Genomic DNA, 8,498 nt, shown 5'->3' with positions numbered 1-8,498 from the left:
CATGTGCGGTCTGTGTGGCCATTACAACATATTTTTGACCAAGTAGTATAGTGGTGAGAGCACTATGGTTAGTGTTAAAATTAGTTGAAAAGGTAAAGTAATATAAAGACCATGTGTGACTTCCTGGGAATTAGTTCTGCTCTGTAGATGTTGTCGATGAGGACAGTTCCCCCTGTGGAGCCAACGGAGGTCAGAAATGCCCACCTCCATGCTGCTTCCACTATTTTTACAGCTGTTGTTATGTGCCATCGAATCGCCTGGAATTCACAGCAAGCTTACTTATGAATTATAAAGTGCATATAAATGAGGATGGTTTATTAGCAGGCACATATGTTGAATTTGATCTATAAAAAATATGCATTTCATTCTACAGGAAACTGGCATGGGTTAAAAATAAGGTTCTGTGGGATGTATATCTTTCTACAAAAATAGTGCACTCCTCATAGTCATAAGGTCTAACATTTCACAGTTAATCAAACCTGCTTCTTTTCATCTCTGAGGTTGAGAGAGGTAAAGCAACTTGTGAGCTGTTTTCCAGAAGTGTAGGGTAAGAACCCAGGCTTCCAGCACTCCAACTGCATCTCTTCTGCTCTGCTGTGCTCTGGGAGTGTCTGAGAGAATCACCCAAGTCGATGAGTGTGACTGTTGGTTCTATCAAAGCACATCATATAACACACAATGGACAACATATACTGTCCTCTAAAATTCCACTTTGTGATCACAAGCCTTCCTGTGCTTCACATTACACGGAAATGCAGGGGTATCATGTTAGCTTCATGTTATATTGTAATGCTTCCTTTAAATACACTGGAGTCATATAGTATTTATTTTAAGCAGGAGAACTAGCCCCCAGGAGATGAGGTAGTTCCTGGATTAAGAGCTCTTAAATTAGGACAAAAGACAGTAGGTAAAGCTGCAAAGTAGGCCGAGAATGCTTCGTGTGCACATGAGGGAACTTGCTACCAGGTGTCAGTGGGGCCATATTACACGAAGCACCGATTATCAACCAAACAAATAATGTACCTTAGATATATACACCCCACAGGCTCACAATCACTTATTACAAACCTTTGGGGCCACATGCATTTTGGAATTCAGACATTTCAGGTTTTAGAGAGGAAATGAAATGTCTATACCTTATATTAGAAACATTCCCAGCTGAGCCTAGGGCAGCGTCTGGAATCAAACACAATAATTTCTGCAGCTAAATTTGGGGATGCTCAGTATTAATGGGGTGTAAAAAAAAGACTGTTAATAACCCAGGTCTGTTCAGGACAGGGTTTTGCCACATACCCCCAGATGGTTTGCTGCTACAAAGTTACTGAAAAATTCCAAACAAGATCCTCCCCAAATCAAGTGATTAGAGATTGTAGATCTCTCTTATTATAAATGTATAAATACACCGATAAAGAAGACGTAAATTCATTAAATAAGCATCAGTAATTAGTGTACATTTCTGTCATTATGTATTGTCTTAGTCAGCAGTTATTTTAAAAGATAACAATAGCTATCACGTGAGAAGTCATGAACTTTTAACATTTCAAGAAGGTCCTCCACTTAATGAAATTGGTTGGGATCCAACCGTCCAGCCAACCTTAGGTGAGATTTGTTATTGTGGGCACCATTGAGTTGACCACAATTCCCAGTGACTCTATGAACAACCGATCTGAACCTTGTCCTATTCTGTACCATCCTCATAATCTTTGTCATGTTCAAGTCCATTGTTAGAGTTACTGTCAATTCATCCTTTAAAAAGTATTCCTCTCTTTCTCTGACCCTCCACCTTTCCCACCATGGTATTTTTTCCCCCAAGGTTGACCCTTTTGGAAAACATTTCCAGAGTATGTGAGACAAAGTTTGACCATCCTTGTCTCCAAGGACCACCCTAGTTGCACTTCCATCAAGGCAGATGTGCTTGTTCTTTTGGCAGTCCAAGAACTATGCAGTACTCTTCTCCAAAACCACAGTATAAAGGCATTGCTTCTCCTTCAGTCTTCCCTATTCGTTGTCCAATTTTTCAGGTCCATAGGAAGCAATTGAAAATACCATGGCTTGAATCAGGTTCACCTTAGTCTTTAAAATGACATTCTTGCTCTTTAGCACTTTGGAGAGGTCCATCACAGTCAATTTTCCCAATGCCACTTATCTTTTGATCTCTTGATTGCTGTTACCATGAGTATTGAATGTGGATCTAAGTAAAATGAAATAATAGGTGAGCTAGCTTTTGCTATTCAGATGCATGTATTCAGTTTGAGATGTCCCTTTCCCCCCATTATGTCTGGATATATGCTGGTAAGGGAACTGGGGCCCTCAGGGCCAAAATGAGCTTGTGGAAAGCCAGAGACCCAAAGATCCACAGAACTGAGTCCAAGTCCTTAGAAGGTAGGTCAGAGACCAAATTAAAACTACAGACTAAAAAGGCTGGAGGAACATGGCTAACTGGAGGCAAGGATCCAGATGTGAACAGAACTAGAAAGGAAAGGACATGCGTACTCAACAAAGCCTTGGTGATCTAGTGTTCTTGGACTTCATTCTCATGGTGGGCATGGGATCTGCAGGCTTGTTAAATATGGAGTGCAATGAATACTGGCTTCTTTAACTCACATGCCCTCACTCTCCACTCTTGCACCATTCCAAAGTTCCCATATCAGCCTCTCATTTCTGTGGGCCATTTACCTGATGAACCACTGACCTTTAAAGATCCAGCCGAATTATTTCCTCCTTGAACACAAAGCCCACCTGTTCACGACTCTGACCTTAGTTCTTTCTCTGAATGCTACACTTTGTACTTGCATTATTGACATCATTTTCACAAGAAAGAGCTTAAGAACATGAGTATAGGCTGTAGAGTTGGATTGCTGGATTTGAAAAAAAAAATATCTTTGCTGCTTACTGATTGTGAGATCTCAAACCAGTTATTTAACTTCTACACACATTACCCTTCTCAGATATACAAGGATGTGTTAACAGTTCTATCTCATAGGGGTGTAGTTGGAGACTAAAGAAGTTAATTCAGATCAGCACTTGGAGAGGTACCTGACACCTAGGTATTATCTCTCAATCATCTCTGACATGTTTGTCAGAGTGACTGGGTAAAGTCTGTTTCATTCAGTCCATCTCATCTGATCTCATCTCATCCTTCCTTTCTTGTGCTGACCTACCCTTCCAAGAATAATGTCCTTCTACAAGGACTGGTCCCTTCTGACAACATGCTCAAAGTGTCTGAGGTGGACTTGAAGTTTTAAAATCCTTGCCTCCAAGGAGCAGCTTGGTTTCCCCCCTCCAAGACAGACCTATTTTCTCTCTTGGCAGTCCGTGATATGTTTAGTACTCTTCTTCAGTGATGCAATTCAAATTCTTCTGTCATCTTTAGTCATTGTCCAACTATCAGATGGATAGCAAATAATTGAGAAGACCATGCCATGGATGCAGCACACCTTAGTATTTAGGCTGACACCTTAGTCTTGAGGCTAGCACCTTGGAGAAGTCCCTGGCAGCTGATTTTCCTAATGCAAACTCATCTTTTGATTTCCTGACTGATTGTTGGTGCCAAGGGTGTTGATTGCAGATCTGAGCAAGATGAAATTATTAACAACTTCAATAATTTCTCCATCTATTGTGATGCTGCCTATTGCCTTGGTGGTGAGAATCTTTGTTGTCTTGATATTGAGAAGCAATCCATATGGAAGGCTGTAGTCCTTGATCTTCTGCAACAAGTGCTTCAAGTTATCCTCAATTTCAGCAAGGCTGTGTCATCTACATAATGCAGGTTGTTGATGAGTCTTCCTCTTAATTTTGATGTCATATTTTACTTCATGAAGTCCAGCCTCTTGAATTATTTGTTTAGCACATAAACTGAAAAGGTATTGAGAAAGGATACATACATGATGCACTCCTTTCTTAATTTTGAGTCACGCAGTGTCCCCTTGCTCTGTTCGGACAACAGCTTCTTGGTTTAGGTACAGTTTTTGCATGAGAACAATCAAGTGTTTTGAGATCCTCATTGTTCTCAATGTTAGCCACAATTTGTTGTGATACACACATGATAGTCTTTGCAGGAGCATTATTCTGCCTACATTAGAAATGGAAATAAATAATAGTAGTAATAAGAGTTTCAACTAAAAGAATAATGCATTATTCTGCCTACCAGAAAAAAAGAAAAGAAATAATAATAGTTTCAACTAGAATAATAATGGTCCTGCAAAGACCTTCCACAAGCTGGTTTGACACATGGGCATTAGCATGGTGGAAATTGTGAGGATGGTACAGGATAAGGTAATGTTCCGATGTGTTGTTCACAGGGTTGCTATGAGTCAGAGTCAACTTGACACCTATCAAAACCAGCAACAACATAAATGTCCATGCGTGAATCCCTGGAACCTTTAATTGAGTATACAGAAACGTTCTCCAGAACATGTTATTTTACATGGCAAAGGTACTGTGTAGATTTGATAAAGTGAAAGGTTATGGGATAAGGGGATTATTTTGGTTTATTTGGATGAGTCCATGTGGGAGAAGAATGGGCAGTCTCCTCCAATGTGATTTATTGCTTCTGAAAACCCACTGGAGGGTCAGCTACGAGTCAGTTCTAATTGGATGGTACTAAAAAACAAAAATAATCTTAATTATGGAAATCTTTCAAATGGATAACTTTACCCAGTCAGGTATGGGTATGAAAGCAAGGTCATAGGGAAGTTGCATTGCTCACTTTGAGTATGGAGAAATGGGATACAAGCCAAGAAAGATGGAAGTCCCTTGCCTTTGTTAGGTGCTTTTGTCAAGTAACTTCCAATCCAGTTTCACTAAAAACGACCCTGTGCTCAACAAAATGAAATGCTACGTGGCCCTGCGCCATCTTCACCATCACTGTTGTGCATGAATCCACTGTTACAGCCACTGTGTCAATACAGCTCGTTGAGGGAATTCTCTTTATTCCTGACTCTACTTTGTCAAGCATCTTGCCTTTCTCCATGGACTGGCCCCTCTTAATAACATGGCCAAAGTATATAGAAGGCACTGATTCACTGTAGTTACAATAAGAAACTAATACAGCATAAGAAAGATGCAAATCAAAACCACAATGAGATATCATCTCACTCCGGTAACAGTGGCAAAGGTGAACAGGGCAGCAAGTAATAAATGTTGGAGAGGATGTTGTGGGAAAGGAACTCTTATACATTTCTGGTGGCATTGTAAAATGATACAACCATTCTGGAAGGCAGTTTGGCGCTTCCTCGAAAAGCTGAAGATAGAAATTCCATATGACCCAGCTATTCCACTACTTGGAATGTACTCTGAGAATATGAGAACTGAGGCACAAACAGAGATTTGCACACCAATTTTCATAGCAGCATTATTCACAATCACAAGAACATGGAAACAGCCCAAATGTTCAACCACAAAGGAATGGATTGACAAATTATGCTATATTCACTCAATGGAATACTACACAGCAAGCAGGAGCAATGACTGTAAATTATTACCTAACTTGTGAGGCACTGGAGAGCATTATGCTGAGTGAACTGACTCAGTCCCATAAGGATAAATATTGTATAAAACCATTACTGTAGAATGAGTATAAGAATCCAAAAGGGGTGGGAGGGGTGGAAGCAGAGGGATGAGGATGTGCAGGGGGAGGGGTGGTTTAATCATGGAGTTGTACAATTTACTGGGTAGGGGGGTGAGGGAAGTTGAAAGAATTTATTCTTAAAAACAATGTATTCGAATTTGTAAATAAACTAGTAGAAAACAAACAAACAAACAACCCACCAAACTAATACAGTGTCTGTTGCATCTATTTCCCAGTGAACATCTTGAGAACAGAGGCCCTGCCTTTTTTAATCCCTTGCTAGATTCTGGCATGAAATAAATGCTAAAAAAACTGTGTATTGATTAATTCTCCAAATGAATGTATATGGAAAGAGAAATGGCCCTGTACAGGCTCTCTGAGGGACCAGTATGAGATATACTGAAGGAATGAGAGACTGTTGTTATGTGCTATCAAGTTGCTTGTGACTCTTAGTGACCCTAAGTACAACAGCTCTGAACTCTGCTCTATCCTGAGCTAACCTTATTGTCTTTAACACACCTACCCTGCTTACCCCAGTCACAGAATCAATCCATCTTATTGAGGGTCTTCCTCTTTTGCACTGTCCCTCCAACCTCCCAAGCATGATGTTCCTAGAGTTTTATAAAGCACTATTTACTGTCTCTGAAAACCCACTAAAGGGTCAGCTATGGATCAGTTCTGATTCAACGGTACACAACAACAATATCAGTGTTTTAACCTAAAAATATTAGCAACAAAATATTAAAAAGTGAATTGGATAGAAGTTTTCTTCTGCTTTTAAAACCCTAATAATGTAGGAATAATCACAGACTCTCCTTTTCCAAAACCCAATAAAATGTTTAGAAAATACATGCATGTGCAAACGAGGCAGTAATGGGGGAGAGAGAGAGAGAGAAAGAAGGAGAAATTGATTCATCAGCACCAAATATTCACACAATAGAATACTACGCTGCATTGAAAAACAAGGACCTCATGGAATATTACACAAAATGGGTGACCCTGGAGGACATTATGCTGAGTGAAATATCTCAGTCACAAAAAGACAATTAGGCATAATGCCACTGTTATAAAAGAGGACTGACATAGGGGTTGGGGGTAGATTGAGAAAGATGGGACAAATAATGCATACTGCATTGAAACAGATGAGGGAAAGAACTGTTTTTAAAAGGGATATATGATTAGATATTATTGTTAGGACTGGAGTCCAGACTGAAGGTAGCATAGTGAAGTGGACTTGGGTGGGGGGATTGAATAACAATGAAAGAATTTTTTGTTTTACTTTTCAAAGAGAAAAGCAAATTGGGGGAGAGGAGGTGGACAGGGAGAAAAGTGCAACAATGAATGAATGGAAATCCAAAGTGCCTGTAACCTTTCATTAAAATAAATTTTTTTTAAAAAGTATACAATGTTTGATAAAATTAACACAAATAAACCAGAATGTAAAAAAAAAAAAGTGGGAGTTCGGATAGAAAGGGGGCAGGGTTCCTTCCACACTTACCCAACTCCTTTCTCCCGTTTCCAAGCAGAGAAGAGGAAAATGCTCAATTAGTGAAATCCTCGGGACTCTCATTAATGCTCTCCAGCTTCAAGGCAAGTCAAATGAAAATGGTCAGATGAATAAGCAGTTCTGGGAAAATTCCAGGAAAAGTGCTGGATTCTGGGGCTTTGTCAGCAATAGGAAGGGCAATCCAGGCCAGAGAGAGCCGCAGAACAATCTGACCCGGGGGAAGCGGACAGGCTCCTGCTCAGGTGGACTGGGCACCAGTGAAAAGATAGGTAGCTGTTATCTCAGAGAGAAGTGAAACTCTGGGGTTTTAGCAAGACTATTTAGGCCACTCAGATGGACTATCCCCCCTACACCTTCAGGCTACAGAAAAGGGGGTTGAAAAATAACCAGTCTTCACACAGCTACTGAGAGGAGGGAAGGTAGACAGTCTTACAAAAGGCAGGGAGAAAGTCAAGGAAGATATAGATGTATCCACACTGCTTTCCCTCATTGCAGGCCATCAGTCAGAATTGCCTGCATTGTTGTCGGGTATTATAAAGTCCACCATAACTGTTAGCAACCCTATGTGCAACAATCCGAACTTTGCCTTAAACTGTACTAACTTCATGATCTCTGCTAAATTCAGTCTCATGGTTGCAGTCATTATACCAATCGCTCTTGTTCAGGATCTCGCTCTCTTTCTGACCCTCCACCTTTCCCAGCATGATATCTTCCCCCATGGCTGACTCTTCCTGACAACATGCCCATAGTACGTGAGATGAAGTCTCACCATCCTAGACTCTAAAGGGCATCCTAGTTGCACCTGGTCCAGGACAGACGTGTTTGTTCCTTTGGCGGTCTATGGGTCACTCAGTACTCCAGATACACTACAATTTAAAGGCATCACTTCTTCTGCCGTCCTTATTCATTCCTCAACTTTCAGATGCATAGCAAGTAATTGAAAGAAACCATGCCTTAGATTGGGTACACTTCAGTCATTAAACTGATGTCCATGCTCTTTAGCACTTTGGGAAGAACTCTGACAGCAGTTTCTCAACATCACGAGTCTTTTTCTCTCATGACTTCTGTTATCATAGGTACTGACTGTGGATCCAAGCAAAATGAAATTGTTGACAAATCCAAACTTTTCTTCATCTACCATGATGTTGCCTATTGGCCCAGTGGTAAGGAGTTTTGTTTCCTTGACATTGAAATGTGATCTATATTGAAGGCTATACGTCTTCGATCATCTGAAGCAAGTGCTTCAAGTCCTCATCACTTTCAGCAAACAAAGTTGTGCAATTTGCCTAAAACAGATTTTTAGTTAGTCTCCCTCCAATTCTGATGCCACATTCTTCTTGAGAGAGTCCAGTTTCTTGAATGATTTGCTCAGCATATTGATTGAATGGTGGTATGTGCTCTCAAGTCACTTGCGACTCATAG

Source organism: Elephantulus edwardii, unplaced genomic scaffold (genome assembly GCF_000299155.1).
Source record: "Elephantulus edwardii isolate Elephantulus edwardi_28Jun2011 unplaced genomic scaffold, EleEdw1.0 scaffold00034, whole genome shotgun sequence".
NCBI lineage: Eukaryota > Metazoa > Chordata > Mammalia > Macroscelidea > Macroscelididae > Elephantulus > Elephantulus edwardii.
The sequence above is the reverse complement of the archived record's forward strand: the minus strand, read 5'-3'. Positions refer to the sequence as shown.